Raw genomic sequence first — 21,637 nt, 5'->3', positions numbered from 1 at the left:
AGGGGCAGGTTTCCATTTGCAAAACCGAGCGTCCGACTGAGGGCCTCAGTCACTTTGGAAGAGAACATGGTCATACTTCAAAGAGGCCATGGTTTGGTGGTTGAAAGGGGAAGGCAGGCAGAACAAATCATCCTCCCACCAGAGAAACACCGGTTTTGCTGCCTCCAGGTTGGCTGAGTGCACCTCCTGGGGCGCAGAGCCCGCAGTGAGGAGGCAGAACATCTCAGCGCTAAGCAGTTAACCCCTTCGTTTGGTTTCCTGGTTTGTGAAATTAGAGACATTGATGTTTTATCACAGGGTTGTTCTGTGGTTTAAATGAGACCATGGTTGCAAAAGTCATTGAAAATTGCAAAAATCTACAGAGATATAAGGCACTATCACTTGGACTAAAGTATCAAGATGAACTATTCTCAACTGGACCTTGAACTTGAACTTGAGGAACAGCAGACTCTAGGTATCAAAGAAGGGGGCGTGCGCAGAAGAGAAGCGGTAGATAAGGAAAAAACAGCCGTCAGCCGGCTAGAGGAAGTAAGGGATCACCAGATGTGGCAGAATGTACTGCAGGTGCCAAAGCATAGTGGTTAATCCAATTACTTTTGGTTTTTTTTTGAGACGAAGTTATGCTTTTGTTGACCAGGATGGAGTGCAGTGGCGTGATCTCGGGTCACTGCAACCTCTGCCTCCTGGGTTCAAGTGATTCTCCTGCCTCAGCCTCCTGAGTAGCTGGGATTACAGGCGCCTGCCACTACACCTGGCTAATTTGTTTGTATTTTTAGTAGAGCTGGGGTTTTACCATGTTGGGCAGGCTGGTCTCGAACTCCTGAGCTCAGGTGATCCACCTGCCTCGGCCTCCCAAAATGCTGGGATTACAGGCGCAAGCCACCGCGACCAGCACTTTTTCTTCTTTTTCTCTGTCTCCTAAGTGGGCACCTGAGTTGAGGACATTTCCCGAAGTAAGGTTTGCACTACCTATACTTGCTACATGGAGACAGTTCCGCTTTGAAAAGAAGTGATTTGGATTCCTGTTTGTTCACATGTTAGATTAGCCAGTTTGAAAGGAAACTCCTTCTCACTGCTACCAACTCCACTTTCCCAAATCCCTTCTCAACAAACAAACCAAAATGTGCAACAGTTTGTTTCTGAGACATAATTTAGGAATGGGTTTCTTAGACCAATATTCTGCAGGAAGAGAAGGTGGGCTTTAGAGTTAGCTGTTCTGTGACTGCTACTGTCATGTTATTAACCTCACAGGGAAGAAATTTGACAGGAATAACAAGACTGTGGTCATAGTTGACCTTTTTCTGTGTCTGACCGTATAAACCAATCTGGTTATTTATTGCTGTGTGACAAATCATTCCAAAATGTAGTGGCCTGAAACAACAGCAGTGAGTCAGGAATTGGGAGGGCCTCTGCCAGGCACTTCTGGGTCTCTCTTCAGCCAGATGGTGGCTGGACATGCAACAGTAGGGTTTGGAGGAGCTGGAGGCTGGCCGGGCATCCTTCTCTTTCTTACAGTCTCAGGTCTATCTATGTGATCAGGTAGCTTGGGCTTCCTCCTAGCATGGTAGTCTCAGGATAGTCAGGCTGCTTGCATGGCGGCTGATAGCTTCAAGAGTTAGTATTCCAGCCAATAACATAGAAGTTGAATGATCTTTTATGATCTAGCCTTAGAAATAACATTCTCTGTTGGTTGAGAAAGCCACAGCTTTGAGGAAAAAGAACATAAATCCCTGTCTCTCAATGTATCAGAGTATCAGAGTCACTTTACTGAAAGGTCATGTAGGGGTGGGAGTCATTACTGAAGGCATCTTTGGAAAATACAATCTGCCAATCTGCCATATGGATGGAGTGTAAATAGTTAAAGGTTAAATTGCAGAAAGTCAATATTTATCCTTGATATTGATACTTACATAAAATATCTCCTTAATCTCCATATAGCAACTTCTTTTTCGCTTTTTAAAAAATTTTTTTTAAACTTATCTATTTATTTTTTATTTTTTTGAGACAGAGTCTCACTCTGTCACCCAGGCTGGAGTGCAGTGGCGCAATCTCGGCTCACTGCAACCTCCGCCTCCCGGGTTCAAGAGATTCTCCTGCCTCAGCCTCCTGAGTAGCTGGGATTATAGGCAGGCGCCACCACACACAGCTAATTTTTGTATTTTTAGTACAGACGGGGTTTCACCATGTTGGTCAGGCTGGTCTCGAACTCCTGACCTCGTGATTCACCTGCCTTGGCCTCCTAAAGTGCTGGGATTACAGGCATGAGCCACCACACCCAGCCAATTTTTTAAATTTTTATGGGTATATAGTAGGTGTGTATACTTAGGGGATACATGAAATATTTTGATACAGGTACACAATGAATAGTAATTATATCAAGGTAAATGGGGTATCCTCCAGAGAGTACCTTCTAATGTAGTAAAACAGGCAACTATTCTGATGCCTCTCCCCTAAGTCCTCTTTGTATCTTAATGACTTAACACCTGTTAAACTTCCTAAAAATCTCAGGCATCCACTTGTGTTCTGCCATATGCCACTGTCCCTCAGAGAAGGACAGTGCCATGCACATACACCTGCAGCTCCCCGAGTTCCTCATGACTTCTGTGGCAGTTGCGGTGGCTACAGTGATCAGCACTCAGCATTGCCCCAACCCCCTCTTGCTGCCTTCCTTACCGGAGTTGGGAAGCTGAAAACAGCACTGCCCAGAATCCCCTGCAGCTAGGATTCCACGTGTGACTTGGGGTCTCCATCAAATGCACTTGCACAAGATTGAAGGTAGAAGTGAGGGCAGGGCTGTGCGTATGAGTTGCAGATGGCTGCTGTAACAGATTACCACAATTGTACTGGCTTAAAGTGAAAATGACACATATTTACAGTTCTGGAGGACAGAGTCTAAAATGGGTCTCACTGGACTAAAATCAAGGTGTTGGCAGGGCTGTGTTCCCTTCTGGTGGCTCGAAGAGAAAATCGATTTCCTTGCCTTTTCTAGCTTCTAGAGGCCACCCCCATTCCTTCCCTTGTGGCTCCTTCCACCATCTTCAAAGTCAGCAATGTTCCACTCCCCTGACCTTTTTTCCACAGTCCCTTTCCCTCTGACACAGCCGGGAAAGGTTCTCTGTTTTAAGGACAAATATAATTAGATTGGGCCCAACCGGGTAGTCCAGGATACTGTCAAGTCCTTGACTTAACCACATCTGCTAAGTCCCTTTTGCCACGTAGGGTGATGTAGTCACAGGCTCCAGGCATTAGGACGTGGACGTCTTTGTGGGTGGATGGGCATTATGCTGCCTACCATAGCAGACTTCCGCTTCTTCTGTCGTCACTGCTGGCAGCCACCTTCATGGAGTGTCTGCTTTTTCTGTAGTGGCTTCCTGGATGGCTGTTTCCTGAACATGCCAGTGGTAGCTTCTTTCTGGAGCTGGTAGCTTCTGAAATCAATGCACAGCTTCTATTTTTTTTGAAACGGAGTCTCACTCTGTCGCCCAGGCTGGAGTGCAGTGGTGTGATCTCTGCTCACCGCAACCTCCACCTCCCAGATTCAAATGATTCTCCTGCCTCAGCGTCCTGAGTAGCAGGGATTATAGGTGTGCACCACTGCACCCAGCTAATTTTTGTGTTTTTAGTAGAGATGAGGTTTCACCTTGTTGGCCAGGCTGGTCTCAAACTCCTGACCTCCAGTGATCCACCGGCCTTGACCTCCTACAGTGCAGGGATTACAGATGTGAGCCACTGTGCCCGGCCAGTGCACAGCTTCTTGAGTATAGGTCAGGCAGGGGCTCCAGTAGCCCTGTTTTACAATGTACCTTTCTTAGTTGTTCCAAAGAGCTCAGCCTAGAGTGTGCTTGGCCTTTAACTTAGAGTGTGTTTTCTTGGTTTTCCTGACCCAACAGTCCTGTAACCTTCTTTATTTTGTATCCTTTCTGCTGAGTGGATTCTCCTCTCTGCAACTGAACTCTGATGAATGTTGGATCATCTGTGTGTGCCATCACCTCAGCTTCCTCTCTTATTTCTAAGCTCCCCTTATTCTGAGGATGAAGCATCACAGAGACAACTCTAAATTATAGGAGAACTTGGGAGGCTACAGGTCAAAATAACTAAAATGCTGTGAATAACCTTATAAACTACAGTGTGGCACTGCAGCCAAGGGTCACAGCTGGCAGTTACCCTGGAATCTTCGCACGGGGTAGGCTAACCTTGGTTAACCTTGAATCTCTGCATGTCAGCAGGGCACCTAGTGTGAGTATCCATTAATTGGAAGGTATTCTGTCACAGCTAAGACCAAGGCCAAGTCATTCCAGGACTTCATATGTAGCAAAAAGTGGAGACATCAAATGTCATACGGGGATTGACCTCTTGGGAGTTGCACCAGCTCCAGGAAACTGTCACTTTGAATTTATTTCTCCTAGTAGTAGGAGGAAAATCACGTGTGCTTTTGGTATTTATCTGCCTTGCTTTCGTATTTCTCAGGTTCTCTCTCCTGCCTTTTCCTGCCCTTGCCTCCCTCCCAAGAGCTCTTCTGAAGGCCAAGGTCAGAAAGACACAAGCCTGAAGAGAATGGAGTTATTGTTTCTTCATTTAACTTCCAAAACAATTTGAGAAGGAAGAGATCACTTCCAGGGGTAGAGGTGGAGGCCAATAACATGAAACTCAAAAGTTAAGAGGCAAATACAAGAAAGAGTTAAAAGACGCTGTTGCTTTTCTCTACGTGAGGCTGGTTTTCGGTGTGGTCACTGGCCTCCTTGTTCTGGCATCGTGGTCATTCACAGTGGCCTTGTGTCACAGTTATTCTTGACTGGCTGTCCTTACAAGGCATGCCTTTCGACTGTCCCAAACTTTCCTACCTTCAGTCTTCATCTTAAATCTAGTTTCACGGGCAGTTAGTTAATAGTTGATATCTACCATCGGGTAGGCAGCATGCAAGCCATGGATATAGGAACAAACAAAACTGACCCTCTGTGCCTTCAGGGAGCTCACGGTCTTCCTAGTCTTTTTGTCTGGTAAATATTTCCTTCTCCTTTCTATTTGCCTGTAATCTTAGAAGAGGCACCTGAATGAAATCTGTATTGACGACTCCAGTCACAGCCTTCTTCCTTTGACCTCTCATAGTCCCCCTTTCTAGGGTGACTGTGATTGCAACACTTCTGAGTGAAAGGTGGTGTTATTAATCATTACGCTGCAGCAACAGGTGTCTATGGGGTGAACCAGGACGTCTGGTCACCCCCAGCACACTGTCCAACTCAGTGTGCTCCTCCTACTTCTCCACCAGACTGTGCTCCCTAGAAGGTATGATCCATATCTGACACTTTTTCTTTTCTGGAGAATCTCACTCTGTCACCTAGACTGGAATATAGCGGCATGATCTGAACTCACTGCAGCCTCCATCTTCCAGGCTCAAGCGATCTTCCCACTCCAGCTTCTGGAGTAGCTGAGACTACAGGCACACATCACCATCACCATGTGATAATTTTTCTTTTCTTTTCTTTCTTTCTTTCTTTTTTTTTTTTTTTTGTAGAGATGGGGTTTCACCATGTTGCCCAGGCTGGTCTCAAACTCCTGGGTTCAAGCGGTCCTCTCCCCTTAGCCTCCCAAAGTGCTAGGATTACAGGCATGAAGCCACCGTGCCCAGTCAATATGTTATACTTTTATATTGAATGAGATGTCCAACTTGGTCCAGACCTTAGATTAACTGCCCAGTAAACACATGCTTACGTTGAAACCAAAGTGAGATTCTCCTAAATTATATAACATTAAAGACTTAAAATCCACCTCACAATTAGAAATGAGTGTGAATCAGTTTTAGAATGCTAAATGCTGTAAAAAATACTTCCTTTGAGACTCCTCTCTCCTTGGTCTGGCAGAGAACTCATTTTGATCTAATGGAACACAACACAGAAATATTGCACCTCATTTGCTTTCACTGTTGAAAAAATCTAATTTCCTTTTTAATTAATGTAATGAACTTGTGAAAACATTCGTCTCCTCCACACAGCACTCATCAGTGTCACGTAAGCAATGCACAATAAAATAAATTGGAGCAGCTTCTTTTCTTGATAGTGTTCCGGGTTTCCTTTGAGGAAATCAAATCCAGCACAGGGCCAAGTGTAAATGATCTTTTTTTCTAGGTAGCCTGCTGCGCTCAAGAAAACATCTATTACTTTTTGGGAACATTTCCAACCTAAGTGAGATGAGTTTACTGTGACCAAAACAAAACAAAACAGGACAAAAACCTGGACCATGAACCTAGAGAAGTTGGTGGCTACAGAGAGCAGACGCGGAAAAGGGAAGAGGACACGTGGGTGTTTCATGCTTAATTCATTCGAGATACATGATGCATTGAGTGGTTTTGCTCCATTGAATCAACTTGAAGGCTTTCATATGCATAACAGTGAGGCTCTCGTTTTCGGAGGAAAATGTTTTTTCAAGAAACTGCCTATAAGGATATGAAATGAAGAAACAAAGCCAAAAGAAGGACTCCTTCCAGATGAAAAGGCATATACTCATGATCGTTCTTCTTTTCTGAACAGATCTTTCTCATAATCACCTTGCAGGGTGTTTACATGACAACTGATTTATGACACCGTTCTACACCTAGGTTTGCCTTTGGGGAGCCAATTATGAATGACTGGGCTATCTGTACCTCCTCTCCCCACCCCCACCCCAATTCCCTTGCTCCATTGTCTGTTTTCAGCTGGTATTCTTTTCTGGTTGAATGGCCACAAACACAAGCTGTCTATCTCCCCCAGCTCATGGAGCTCAGCTTGGCAGATGAAAATAACCCTGGTAAAGGAGCCGTTCGCAAGCACGAGGCCCTGCTCACAAGACCACCGGTGCAGGAAGCCCCAGTGGAAAGTCAAATCTGCCATTGCCCCGAGGAGCACCCATTGTGTAAATAAAATGGGCTTTCACTTCTATCAGCACTTCCTCCCAAGAAACGCAAGGAACTGTTTTTAGACTTCTGACTTCTTTCCAGAATGAAAACAGATAATCCATTGAACACAATAAATGATTAAATAAAACTCTGGTTTGCAAGCTCTTCAGCCCAAGGGACTGTTGTATGTATAACTCAGCCATTTAATATAAAATCTGAAAGCTGTGCTATCCACCCTGCACAGCTGCCTTTGTCTATATTGTAGTCTCTTGACAGAGGGGTGAACCAATAATCTGTGAATTAACACAAAATGTAACAGAGAAGTGGCTTGGCTCTACTTAGAAGTGGGCATGTGGTTGGTATCATAGTTAGACAGTTGGGCCGTGGGGTTTTATCATAGTAGGGCTGTTTCCACTTTAGTGACCACAGATTTAGGGAAGGACACTTGGCAGTCATCAGCAGGTCCCCAGGTCAATGGGCATCAATACTAAAGCATAGAATTTTTATGTGGTTTAGCTCAGATATAAATATCTCTCCCCCCTGCCCCCCGGCCTCCTTGGCTTCTCCAGGTTGCCCTTGGGTGGGTCCCTTCTCTGCTGGAAATAACTTTACTTTGCAGTTAGCAAAAGGAAGGAGAGCCATTTCTGGAACTGTATTTGGATAATCAGAATTCTGTGCAAGTCCCTAGTGCATGCTTTTAGTTTTCCTTCTCTCTAGCTTGGTATTCTTTATATTTATACTGAGGATAAAATATTCAAAGCCAAATCTCACATTAGAGTGTCAGAGGAAAAGAGAAGCAACAGCAATTGGGGGGTCTTTTGGAAAAGCAACATATGCAGTATGTTTTTACTAAACAGATTCTCCAGTGTTGAAGTTTTCAGATGTTCAGAGGCAGGAAATTTTTGGACAGGCAGATGCATTACCTTCCTGGGGAAAAGACACGATTTGACACTATGGCAACTGAAGGGGAAGCTGAGCACAGAAGGCTAGTCCTGAGGGCTGGGAGATGGGGGCTTCAGATGGGGGAGTTCCTCAAGCTGCTGTTACCCTAAGTTGGCACATCCCTGATGCTTCCTAACTGACCACTGGAGAATAGCCATGATGATGCTGGTTCTTGGAGAGTTCACGGCTGACATCCCCTGCTTGTGACAGAAGCTGAAACAACGAATTGATGGAGTTAGATGGTGTGAGTGGGCAAGCTCAGAGGCTGGTCCAAAATGGCTGGAGAAGCAAGGGGAAGAGGGGAATTGAGTGAGTAGAAATACCCCAGGAGGGGAAGGAAGGAGGCAGGTACACTCTCAGAGCAAGACAGACCTGATAGAAAACCAAAGGGAAGAAATGAATGCATGTCAGGTAACAATCGGGCAGACGCTCACACAAGACCCGCAGAGATGGCCAAGTACAATTTCTTCAGAATGGGGGTAGTGATTAGTCACAGTCCTAGACCTTCTACCAAATGTGTGGTCATGAGAAGGTAGGAAGTGGGGAGCAGGAAGGAAACAACCCCGGCGTGTATTTTAAGACAATCACAACTGTTTTCCCAAATCAAAAGCCTGAATATTTTTCCCCAGTCACTGAAGCAACATGTAGGTACCTCCAAGACCAGGACCTAGGAGGCTACAGATGTCACTCTGCGCCACCCCCACCCCCGCCCCCTGCAGAATCAGCCGGGTTCTCCTGCTTTTCCACTTGTTCTCTTGCTCCCCAGGGAGCTGTCACTTCTCACAGCGCGGCTGCCACCTTAGCACCTGATGGCTTCTGCTTACCTAATTTCAAAATGCACCTATTCCCTTCGAACGTGAGGGGTCTCCATGTGCTGCCCACTGCCCTGGGAGAGGGAGCTAGAGGGTTATCGTCTCGGGGGAGGCGGGGGGAGAGTGCCGCAGATGCTCCGCTTGGCCAGCCCCCTCCCACGCCACGGACACCTGCTAGGGCGCCCCAGCCCTCAGGTGCATCCCCTCCCCCCATCTTTCCAGACACAGGTCGGCATCAAAGCAACACATTTTTCCTTTCTTGCCCCTACTCCCGATTTTCATCCTCCCACTCCACCCGGCCAATTTGGAATTCAGACACGGCGGGGAAGGGGCTAGTTCATAGCCCAGCTCAATCAGGAGCCCGGGGGGCAGGTGAAGACCCTTGAGACTGACACCCCAGCCCTGAGCTGGATTCCCCACAGGCTCTGCGCGCGCCGAAGTCGTTCCGGGCCAGGGGGCCACCCAGGACTCCCATCTGGGAACGCTCGCACACACACCCCTCCCAAACTCCCAGGGCCCGGAGCTGCTTCGCCCCAGAAATGTCCCAACCCCGGGCGGTGCCGCGGGCCCTCGAACCTTGCCAGTTCTTCCACTATCCAGGACATCTTTCAGTTCTGCTCGCAAAAAGCGAGCGTGCCCCTTTCGCTCAGCAACTCCCGACCGTACCCTGTGGGCATCCGATGCCCGAACCCCCCAGGGTGGTGGAAGCCGAGGACACTCCAGTCTCCACGGCGGCTTCGCAGGCAATGCTCCTGCAAGTCGAGGACACCCTCCCCACGCAGACCGCGCCGGGTTGTCAGCAAAAGCGACATCGGAAGCAAGAAATGGAAGGCGGACCCACCTAACGACGACGGCTCCGTGTCATGTCAGGGCCACACTCGGGCTCTCGGGCATGGACCGGCCTCCGCAGCGAAGCGATGCCCGGGCTGCCCGCGCCCCCCGCTCTGCAGACGGCCTGAGCTCGCTCGCTTGGGTGCGGGGGCCTGCGAGGCGGTCGGTGGACGTGCTCGGTCCCCAGCGCCGCCCGCCCCGCAGGTCCAGGTCCGCCCGCAGCAGCAGCGGCGCGGGGCGAAGGTGCGGGGCTGGCGCGCGCGAGGGCGGCGGAGCGCGCGGAGGGCGGGAGCCGTGGGGAGGGGAGGCGCGGCGCGGGGGCCGGCGCGTCACGGGTGCTGGGAGGGAGGGCGGGAGGGTGGGGACAGCTGCTTGACAGCTACTTCAGCGCAACTCCAGCTGATCGCCGGCACGCCGGGCTCCTTTGCCAGAGCTGGCGCGGCAGCTTTGGCGCGATCCCCGGAATCGCGCGGGGGAGCGGGCCCGGCGGATCCAGCGCGGGGGAGGCAGAGGGCGGAGAGGGGCCGAGGCAAGGAAAGGCCCTTTCAGCTAATCGTTCGGGACCTTTCATACAGGCTGGGCTGTGCATTGAGAAAAACGAGGTGGCGGTGTATGGACTGGGGGCGGTATGGGGGTGAGGGTGGTTGTCCACAGCAAGGGTTGTGCTGGAAAGCCCCGCTGGGGAGGGCGGCCTTGCAGGACACTCTGCCTACTAGGTAGCACTTCTTTGGACACAGCTCTCATAAAGATGAGAATTGTTTTTTATTTTGTTCTGGTGGATTTGAATTATAAAGGTTTCCTTTGGGAAAAGCGTGGGTCTCCCTGATAGACACACATTCCCCAAAAAGGGCCTTTTGGAGTGGAAATTGTATGGAACTGGGAGCCCACAAGGACTCAGGGACAAGGTCCTGACTCAGTCTCCATCCTTACATAGGGATTCCCTGCTATGCCTCAGTTTCCTCATCTGTTAAGTGATCATACTGAATAAAGTGTGTATTTAGAATATGTTAACTAGAATAGTACCACAAGACACATCCACTCCTTCCCACGCCAACTTGAGATTCAGTCACCTTGTGAAAGGATCAGTAAGAATCATTGAGCTTAGACGTTAACCAAAAGGGAACATCCCAGGAGAGGTGTTAACATGGGAAATAGCTACATCCAGTCGTGGTCAGGGCACTGCAGTACAAGCAGCCGGAAGCGTTGCCTGATAAACTGTGTCATAACCCACCTAGGGATACAACAGAAAGGGCAAAATCGGCTTGATGCCCAGAAAGAACACCCGAGAGCATGCCTTGGTCACCACGTCTCTGCCTTAGACCACCAAGAGTGGCCTGAGCAGTGCCTTGACAGTCTGAGCCCTCCTTATAGCTGAAGTTTTCCAGAGATCCACCTCCTAGTGCTTAGTCCAGAGGTCTTCACACTGCCTCTCCAATCACTGCTCCTGCTGTGGTCACCGAGGTCTTCCTTCGGGGTGGCTAATTTCTGCTCATGCCCATTCTCTTATAATGCTGTTTACTTTCTTCTAGTTTCCTACTACCCCTTAGGCAGGATTCTTTATCCCTAAAACTTCACAGAGCAGAGCACTCAGATTTTGTGGCTGGGTCCCTTTAATCTTATTCAGGGAAATAGTGAAGCCCAGAGCCTGACAGGCATTGGGGTTGGGGATAGTGTAGGAACCTCCCCACCCCCACCCACAAGACACTCGAATTGTTCTTTCAGTCCAGTGAAAAGGAATAGTTCTTTCCAAAGAAATAGGTTGTATTTTCCCCACTCATATATCAATCTTAATTGAAAACAGCCTTAAGGGCCGGGCGTGGTGGCTCACGCCTATAATCCCAGCACTTTGGGAGGCTGTGGTGGGCGGATCACTTGAGGTCAGGAGTTTGAGACCAGCCTGGCCAACATGGTGAAACCCCATCTCTACTAAAAATGCAAAAAATTAGCCAGGTGTGGTGGCAGGCACCTGTAATCTCAACTACTCCGGAGGCTGAGTTGGGAGGATCACTTGAACCCAAGAGGCAGAGGTTGCAGTGAGCCGAGATCGTGCCACTGCACTCCAGCCTGGGTGACTGAGCAAGACTTCATCTCAAAAACAAATAATAAAAAACCCTAAACGCCACTAATAGCTGTTATTTCAAAAAAAGACTGAATGCAACCCAGGTGTCAGGCACTCTGCCAAGGGCCGGAGACAGAGGTAAGGGCAGTAGTGGTGAGGCATGCCTTGTGGAGTCTGGTGATGAGGACAGCTGTAAATGAGGAGGATGTGTGTTAGGAAGGAGGCGGCACCATGGGTGCTATGGGAGCTGTGATTATTTTTTGTACCAGCGTAAAACAAGGTGTTTGAACTTAGCAGCACTGAAAATGGCCTTTTTTCTTTTTGGGACAGAGTCTTACCCTGCTGCCCAGGATGGAGTGCAGTGGCACCATCCCAGCTCACTGCAATCTCCACCTCCCAGGTTCAAGCGATTCTTCTGCCTCAGCCTCCCGAACAGCTGGGATTACAGACACGTGACACCATGCCACACTGATTTTCGTATTTTTAGTAGAAATGGGGTTTCACCATGTTGGCCAGGCTGGTCTCAAACTCCTGACCTTGTGATCTGCCTGCTTTGGCCTCCCAAAGTAACGGGATTACAGGCGTGAGCCACTGTGCCTGGCCTGTCTCTTTTAATAACGGAACTGTATCCCATTCTCCTCTCAGGAGCACTTTCTAAGCCAATGTGTGGTGAAGAACAGAATTGGCCCAACAAGCCTGATCATTCTTACTGCCATCAATTGATCCTAGCAAATACAGCATTCATCAGAAGAAAGCAGAACAGCAACCAAAATGCAACTAATTTAGTTCCCTGATTTAGAGCTTCACGTATGTCATAAAGAACTGAGAACGTGCCTGAAGAACCACTCCTGTTAAGAAGTGAAGTCAGTGTCTAGGTCTGATCAGAAGGTCCCTTAAAGATTCGGTTCTATCTACCAACCCTTTATCTGTCTGTCTATCTATCTATCATCTATTATCTATGTATTATCTATCTACCTGCATAATTTTTTTGCATTCCCTGCAGAAATAAGAAGCTGTAATTCTGTGTCTACCTGTGTCTAGTATTCTGTGGAATTTTGGCTTCTGCTCTTGCACTAGCTGACTAGTCCTAGAAAGAAGTGGCCAGGTGCAACTGAGGTTAAATCTCCCTTTAGAACTGTGGCGCTTCACATGCATGTGAACAGCAGATCTGACAGCGTTGAGAGTCTGTTCTCTACTCTTATGACCTTTCTCTATAGGCACTTGGCCACCCGGATACAAGGCCAAAATACAGCTCAGAATGTGCCAGCTCGAAGATTTTTGCCCTCCTTTCTAACAGGATAACCTTTTGGCCTCCACGTTGCTCATGTCTGTTGAATTCTTCATTTGCTGCTCTGACCAATCTTTCTTCCTCTCTCTGTGCATAAGAATCACCCTGGGAAGAAATGTGACGTGCAGGTTTTTAGGTCACCCTCCCTTCCTCATGTCGTTTAACAGGCACACTGATGGCTCTGGCAGCCATCTCTGAACGCACTTCAGGAAACAAACACTGGTCTGAACCAAGTCCAAACAGGCATCCGGCCCCCTCGCTGCAGGGCGGTTCCTGAAGCCTCTCCAGCTGCATGCCTGCCACTCTGTCATGCAGGCTCTCAACTCTGGGTCTTCTCAGCCTGCATCCAGGGAACAGCCCTGGAAACAGTCCTGGACTCAGAGTCAGCGCCTGGGTTCTATTTCCGTGTCGCCAATACAGAACTCAGGGCCTTTATGGGCCTATGTCCTCATCTGTCAAATGACGTGTTCGGACAACCTGATCGCCAAGCGCTAACGTTTGACAATTCCTGCTTCCCCCTTTTTCCTCAGGCCATTCCTACTGCCTGGAAATTCTCTGATGAGCCTTGCCTATCACTTTCTCGCCTGCCTCTAATGCTTGTCTCTCAAAATCCTGCCTGGCCTACAAAGCCTGTTCAGACATGACCTCCTTCATGACACCTTCCTTGGCCATCTGTGCTCTACCTGAGTCCTCCTGTAAGTCATCTGTCCCCTGAGTGCAGACCCAGTCACACATCTTCCATTTGTTGTAGATTTTGGTTTCTTTTTGAGACAGAGTTTCACTTTTGTTGCCCAGGCTGGAGTGCAATGGTGCGATCTCAGCTCACCGTAACCTCCGCCTCCCGAGTTCAAGCGATTCTTCTGCCTCAGCCTCCTGAGTAGCTGGGACTACAGGCATGTGCCACCATGGCCGGCTAATTTTGTATTTTTAGTAGAGACAGGGTTTCTCAATGTTGGTTAGGCTGGTCTTGAACTCCCAACCTCAGGTGATCCTCCCACCTCGGCCTCCCAAAGTGCTGGGATTACAGGCATGAGCCTCTGCGCCCAGCCCTGTTGTAGATATTTAATACACTTTTCCTCATTGGTTTATAAGCTCCGTGATGTCAGGAACTATGTTTTGTGCTGCGTATAGGCTAGTAACCTCTATATTAATGAGCGTTGAGGATAGCCCGTAAATACTAAATGAGGAATGAGAGCATACGCTGCCCCCACTGGCTTCTGCCACCTTTTCCCCTGGAAAAGGAACATAACAAGCCTGTATTTATTGGCATCCAAATTGCACTTATAGAAGCATATTTCAACCTGACAGGTGACAGCTGGATCTTACCACCTTCTGAACTGCTGAGAGCAAGACCCCGTGATCCTTTGCCCGTGTGTGGCACTGATGATAAGGTTCTCAAGGGAGTGGACATCTCAGGCTCTTTCCTTGCCATTGTCACACATACCTGGTTGCACAATGAGAAACCTGTTTGGCCAACACCCTTAGCATTTTAGTATGTCCCAAGAATGAATGTCCCAGAGGTTCTGAAATCAGTCCTCTGTACTTGGGCAAATTATCCTGAACCTAAACCTCCTCTCCGCCCCCACTTCTAGCTTTCACACCAAGTGACCTTTAAGGCTGGATGGGTAGCCAGTAATCAGTGAAATGTTCAAAGCTGATGGGAAATAACGTATTCTCTAAATACAGCAAACAGTCTCCTTCTCTCCAGAAGCTTGGGCTGGATTTCTCGTAATTGTTACGTTACATATAGAGGTCATTTTCTGCAACAACGTAATCTAGACCCGCAGTTCCCCCACCTTTCTCTTGGTTTCAAGACCCATTTACACAAGACTGTAATCTAGAATCGCCTTTTTGAATTTTTAGTTCCAAGACCATTTTGTGATTTAAAAAAATATGGAGGACCTTGGGGACTCCCTGAAAGGGTCCTGGGAAACCTCATGAGTCTGTAGATCACATTTTTGAGAACCAGTGATCTAGACTGATAAAAATGTTGGCAAATGTTAATTTACAAATTCGTATAGTTCTAAACCCCATAGGCTGAAAGTAAATGGCATGCACTTAATCAATATGCATTATTGTAGAAAGATATTAAAGTATAGCATGATTCAAAGCAGCTGCAGAAGTGATTGCAAACTATCAATATCCATGTGTAAGCACAATGCTAAGTACTTAATATGTAGCAGCCTTTTTTTTTTTTTTCTCGAGACAGAGTCTTGCTCTGTTGCCCAGGCTGGAGTGCAGTGGCACGACCTCCACTCATTCAACCTCCACCTCCTGGGTTCAAGCGATTCTCCTGCCTCAGCCTCCCGAGTAGCTGGGATTACAGGTGCACACCACCACACCCGGCTAATTTTTTGTATTTTTAGTAGAGACAGGGTTTCACCATGTTGGCCAGGCTGGTCTCGATCTCCTGACCTCATGATCCACACGCCTCAGCCTCCCACAGTGCTGGGATTACAGGCGCGAGCCACCGCTTCCGGCTGTAGTAGGCTTTTTTAAAGGTTCTAAGTTGACTTTCACTTCACAATATCTTTCCTTTTTCTCTCATGATCAGGGGAAACATTGGCTGGAGAGATGTGTCTGTAAGCTCCTCCAGGGTGATTTATTTATTCTGTGTCCCTGGGCCGCATGCAGTCCTGGCTTGCGGCGTATCTCATGTTGCTGCTTCCTGTCCATCTCTATCTTTCTCTGTCCTGGAGGGCTCACCCGTAGGGACCACGTCGTTGGCCACTCTGTGATGTCCAGGTGGGTCTGGCCAGTGGTGCGCATCAACAGAAAATGAGAGTGAGGTGAGGGTATGCATTCCCTGGCTCCTCCCTGTGAGGTCACCTTGGGCAGGCCGTGTCCCTTCATAAACGGTGACCGCTTCCCTCCAGCCAGGCCTCTCTCCACAGCTCTCTGTCTCCTTGCAGCTTCTGGCATCCTTTGGGCCAGCAGAGGTTCTGTCCCTGCTGCAGCCAGCCCGCCGTCCCCTGCATCCCCATCCTCCTGTAACTCCTCTCATTGTAAATAAGGCTTCCTTGAATTCTTCTAACTTGAGGGAGCTGTCAGTTTCCTGACGTTGGCTGATTGATAGCCATTAATCATTAACTATTACTGAAAAATTTAAAATATCTGTTTTTATGCAGTCATTCGTATGTTAAAAATATTTCTTCTTCAGGAGCTCCTTTAATTTGTTTCTCTTTCCATTGGAGGCCAGGGATGTTCTCAAATGTAACCCTGTTTCATTCTTTTCCCTCTCCCTGCCTCCAAATGTGCAAAGACCTTCCCAAAGGTTAGTTCCTCCCGACTTCGGAAAGCTGGGACCATTAACTTCGGGAGGTAATTTCAGGAGGAATTACGGGCCCGAGAAGCCCCATTGCTTAAAACTTTGTCACTGTTACTCTTCGAAATCTTCCTGGAGATTATTTTGGAGGCCAATTTACATCTGGAATTGAGGTCTCTCACTACTACTCAGATAAAGCTATAGAAAGCTCTGGAGAGTCTCAAGACAGCTTAAAACACGAGGGAACACACCCTGAAGCCAGAACCCAGGCTTCCCTCGGCTGTGCTCTGTTCCTCCCTCTCGTACTCCTGCCCCTGGGCTCTGAATCCAGCTGCATGCTAAAAAGGCCTGGAAACATTAGATAACCTAGCTAGCTTCAGGGTTTGAACGCCTCTTTCCTTCCTAAGTCACTCTTCCACAGCCTGCACCTCCTCCAACTAACACACATTTTATGCAAAATCAGGATACTGGAGACAAGATTCATCCCCATGGGCCCAGCCCCGTTTCACTTGGCAGAGGTGAGAGTGGAAACCTAACTCCTGCCGCACAGCTTGCTCGACCCGCAAAGCCGTCTTCGGTAGCAGGATCCTGGCCCCCTTTCCCCTCTTTCCTTCTCTGCTCACGTAGAACCCACATCCCTGGCAGCTTTGCAGAGGAGCTGTGACAACGGGATAGAGTGCTGTCGTCCTCCATAATTAGCCAGGCAGGCAAGACTGCTGTAATACCACTACGCCACAGTGCTCTTGCACCTAATAAATTATTCATGCCACCGAAGTGTAATCGCTGTCACGTTCAAAATAGGTCACTCACGCTAAGGCTGCTGGAGGTGACAATTTCACAGCAGTGGTAACAAATCCAAGAGCTTTGGTTTAAGCAAATCTCCAAAGCAAGTGGCTTCTCCAAGCAACCCTAGGTTAAATATATTTTATGGAATCCGGCTATATTTTCATTAGCAGCCCCAAGAAGAGCCTGAAACAGCTGTCTGCTGGCAGCAGTGGGCGTTGGGGGATGGAAGACTGTATTTCAGCCTCTTCCTTCACTGACCCTCCCCCAGAGAGCCTCAAGGAGCTGCTGGAGGAAGATAAATGTGAACACCTGCTGTCGTTTGTTCTCTGCACACAAGACGATGGCTAAGTCACAGTGAGGATAAGCCTGGACATCTAGAAGAGCAGACATGCACAGGCCTCTCTGAGAAGTGCCTCTCAGCTTCGGGGTTTGCATTCACAGAGGAATTCAAGTTCAACAGCTGTAGGCCGTGTGCCCCTGCATTTCTAACCTCATTGACAGCCATTCGAGCCTCTTCACCGCTGAGAATACACTCACCCTCTTGTCGGCGGTAGATCTCGTTCGACTCAAGTGCCTGGTGGAATACAAATACTGGACTGGCGATTTCAGTGTTTGGAGCATTATTGGTGTGTTGCTGTGTTATTTTAATGCTTTTTGAGAACAACTTTCCCCCAGAATTAGAATAAAGAGAAGAGATTGAAGACATAGCCTGTGTGATTTGAGTTAAAAGCGAATGTGCCGCCTGCTAGCTATCGACTGTTAAATGAATGTGTGAGTGATGGAGACCGATAAACTCCTTCGGAGGGAATAGAGAGGCAGCTAAGCACTGGCGTTGACTGCTTCCCAGTCTTCTGTGAGGAACGTAGACCAAACACCTCTTTATGACTCCTCCAGCTGAGATTCTATGAATATGCGGCCTTGGAGCAAAAGGGCAAGTGAACTTGGTATGCACAGCACTAAATACAGGAGAGCGCGTGGAGATGAAGCGTTCCCTGATGCATTCCCACAACCGTCATGTTTATCAGAACACTACTTCCAAGGATGTTAAGCTGTCACCTTCAGATATTCACCTCCAAGAAGCCTGCTCAGATTATTCCAGCCTTTTCTCTCTGATCTTTCCCTAAATTCCCCTTTAGTGTTCTGAGCAGTTTATGTTGTGTTATTGAACTCATGGCCTTATGGAACAAACCATAGGTTATATAGCCCAATCCCTATAAGCTGGAGATAGATCTATAAATAATTTTCTCTTATGTATATGCTGCTTTATAGGCAATATTTCAGCAGCTGTTTCCTGAGTGCTCACTATTCTTAGTACTTAGAATGGGACTTCATTAAGTCATCCACAATTTATGTGTATACTATAAACGTAACTGTCCAAAACTGGACACCTGATTCATCACAGCGATACCCTGCCTTACCTTAAGTCTACTTCTGCAGCGGCCGGCTTTATCTCAGTGAAGAGCAATGTTACCCTTCCAGATGCTGAGGCTGAAGCCCTGGGATTGTCCTTGACCACTTTTCCCCATACCCCAGTATTCAGCCGGAATCGGGCCAGGTAAGGACCCCATGAGCTCTTCTGGAATATGCCAGTAGTCTCCTAATCTGCCCTGGCCCCCATTCCCCCATCTCTCTTTCCAGGACAACAGTCAGAATAATCCTTTTGTAAGGTAAATCAGATTACTCAACACTGGCCAAGAGCTCCCCATCTCATAGAGTAAAAACTCAAATCTTTTTTTACATACAGTAGTATGTAAGGGTTTATGGGAGCTGAACTCCCCCAAACCTCTTAGATTTCTCTCTCTCTTTCTCTCTCTCTTTTTTTTTTTTTGACAGAGTCTTGCTCTGTCACCCAGGCTGGAGTGCAGTGGCACGATCTCAGCTCACTGCAGCCTCTGCCTCCCCAGCCACAAGCAATTCTCTTGTCTTAGCCTCCCAAGTAGCTGTGGTTTCACCATGTTGGCCAGGCTGGTCTGAAACTCCCGATGTAAAGAGATCCTCCACCTTGGCTTCCCAAAATGCTAGGACTACAGGCGTGAGCCACCGCGCCCAGCGTTAGATTTCACCTTCTCCCATTCTCTGCCTTGCTCACGTTGGTTTCTTTACTATTCCTGGAACACTCTCCCAGACCTCCATATGTTCAGACCTTGACATCAAACCTCTGCGCACTCATCAGTAAAGCCTTCCCTAACCGCCAGGTTCTATTCTGCCCACGCTGCACTTACCTTTTTTCCGTAACACTTACCGTGTGCCCTCTCACCCCCAACGTACTGTATTTTACTGTATTTTTACAGGTTTGCCTATTGTCTGTCTCCCTTCTCTGCAGTATAACTTCACAAGGCTGAGACTTTGTTATATTCACTGCTGTATTCCAAGAGCCAGACTATAACTGAACCAAACACATGGAAGACTTTCAATTGATATTCTGGATTTATTTATTTGTTTTTAAATTTGAGACCGAGTCTTGCTCTGTTGCCCAGGCTAGAGTGTGAGGTGCGATTTCTGCTCACTGCAACCTCTGCCTCCCAGGTTCAAGTGATTCCCCTGCCTCAGCCTGCTGAGTAGCTGGGATTACAAGCGTGTGCCACCACGCCCGGCTAATTTTTGTATTTTTTAGTAGCAACAGAGTTTCACCATGTTGGCCAGGCTGGTCTCGAACTCCAGGCTGGTCTCGAGCTCCTGACCTCAAGTGATCTGCCCTCTTCAGCCTCCCAAAGTGTTAGGATTGCAGGCATGAGCCACCACGCCTGGCTGATATTCTTTAAATGAATAAAAAAATAAACCTATGTCTCTAAATAGCTGATAAGCTCCCAAGGGAGGCACATTTTCTAATTATGCTATTCCTCTCTAGAGGAACCTCGCTAAGTGCTAATCTCAAAGTATTTCTGCAGAGTTCCTAAAACTGATGCCCAGCTAGGAAGAAAGTAGTAGCAAGAATCCCATACTTAACTCTCACATATGCTGTTATAAAGAAAACAGTCTTCCTAAGATTGCAGCAGATATGCTTAGGCTTGGTCAGCGTCAGCTCCGTGGAACCATTGCTGTCTTTTGTGGAAATTCAGTTCCCACTGTGAAATTTACCTGGCTCAAGAAAAAGCAACTGCTCTGCAGACCCTCAGGAATTTCCTGGTACTTTCCTGTTTTTCTGGTGTACCCATTCTGAACTCTTTTTTTTAAAAAAAAAATGTGGTTAGGGGCCAGGTGTGGTGGCTCATACCTGTAATCCCAGCACTTTGGGAGACTGAGGCAGGTTGATCATTTGAGGTCAGGAGTTCGAGACCAGCCTGGCCAATGTGGTGAAACCCTGTCTCTACCAAAAATACAAAAATTAGCCTGGTGTGTTGGCGTGCACCTGTAGTTCCAGCTTCCCCAGGAGGCTAAAGCACAAGAATTGCCTGAACCTGGGAGGTAGAGGTTGCAGTGAGCCAAGATGGTGCCATTGCACTCCATCCTAGGCAACAGAACAAGCCAGTCTCAAAAAAAAAAAAAGTGGTAAAATACACATAACATAGAATTTACCATCTTAACTGTTTTTAAGTGTATAGTTAAGTTCTCTTCACACTGTTCTGCATCAAACTCCAGAACTCTCACTTTGCAGATCTGAAGCTCTGTGCCCATTAAAACAGTTCCCTACTCTCTCCTCCCCTCAGCCCCTGGCAACCATCATTACTTATTGTTTCTATAGAGTTGATTACTCTTGGTACCTCATAGCAGTGGATTCATACAGTATTTGTCTGCTCTGACTGAGTTATTTCACCTGGCATAATGTTCTCAAGGTCCGTGTAATATGGTGGCATGTGTCAGCATTCATCTTTCTTGCAGGCTGAATAGTATTCCACTGTACATACACGCTGAACTACGTCTTGCATATCCCTTCTTCCCTGGGCAGATACTTGAGTTGCTTCCACCTTTTGGCTATTGTGGACAATGCTGCTATAAATATGATATAAAGATATCTTTTCAAGGCTCTGCTTTTAATTCTTTTGGGTATATACCCAGAGTGGAATTGCTAGATCACATGACGATTCTGTCTTTAATTATTTTAGGATCTGCCATACTGTTTTTTATAGTGGCTGTACCATTTTACATTCCCACCAACAGTGGCCAAAAGTTTCCTAACTTTTTTTAATAGCAAGATTTTTCTCCCCTATGGCAAGTTAGAACTGCTCAGAGGCTGGGCGCTGTGGTTCAGTCCTGTAATTTGAGCATTTTTTGAGGCTGAGGTGGGTAGATCACTTGAGGCCAGGAGTTTGAGACCAGCCTGGCTAACATGGCAAAATCCCATCTCTACCAAAAATGCAAAACATTAGCCGGGCGTGGTGGCATGTACCTGTAGTCCCAGCTGCTTGGGAAGCTGAGGCATGAGAATCGCTTGAACCCAGGAGGCAGAGGTTGAAGGGAGCTGAGATCGTGCCACTGCACTCCAGCCTGGGTGACAGAGTGAAACTATCAAAAAAAAAAAACTACTCAGAAATGCCTCACAGAGCGCAACATTCCTGCCTCTGTAGTGCTTAGCAACCAGGAGCCCAGTGCCCCCCGAGACGTACATGGGTGTGCGTGGCAGTGCTTTTAGTGCTCTCCTGTTGTGTCTGTTTTGAAAAGGCTTCCTTGTTCTTGAATTAACATGCAGGCTGAGCAGACACACGCTGGTCTGCTTTACAGACGTGGGGCAGTGGGCAACAGCCAGCACTGTTTTGGGATGATCAAAGCTCTGCTAATCCCATGTAATCTCCAAACGTAAGGTAATGCATTTCCAATTTGGGGTTTCTTTGGGGGATGCTCCCTGAGG

At 47.7% G+C, this 21,637-nt stretch overlaps 1 protein-coding gene across 9 annotated transcripts in view; it reads right to left on the bottom strand.

Annotated features, from left to right (window-relative positions):
• The window catches only part of RIPOR2 (RHO family interacting cell polarization regulator 2), a 121,906-nt gene that overhangs the window by 85,382 nt on the left and 14,887 nt on the right, over nt 1-21,637 (bottom strand). For 3 of the 9 annotated variants that reach the window (XM_032247599.1, XM_032247600.1, XM_032247601.1), the window contains exon 1: nt 9,464-9,744. The exons of the other annotated variants lie outside the window; for them this stretch is intronic. The gene's annotated coding sequence lies outside the window, so the exon portion shown is untranslated. Of the gene's footprint in view, nt 1-9,463; nt 9,745-21,637 lie in introns of those variants that run through there. 9 annotated transcript variants of the gene reach the window in all.

The sequence above is a fragment of the Sapajus apella genome, unplaced genomic scaffold, assembly GCF_009761245.1.
Source record: "Sapajus apella isolate SASKATOON/1434 unplaced genomic scaffold, GSC_monkey_1.0 scaffold63, whole genome shotgun sequence".
Taxonomy (NCBI): Eukaryota; Metazoa; Chordata; class Mammalia; order Primates; family Cebidae; genus Sapajus; species Sapajus apella.
This window is presented reverse-complemented; position numbering and strand designations above follow the sequence as displayed.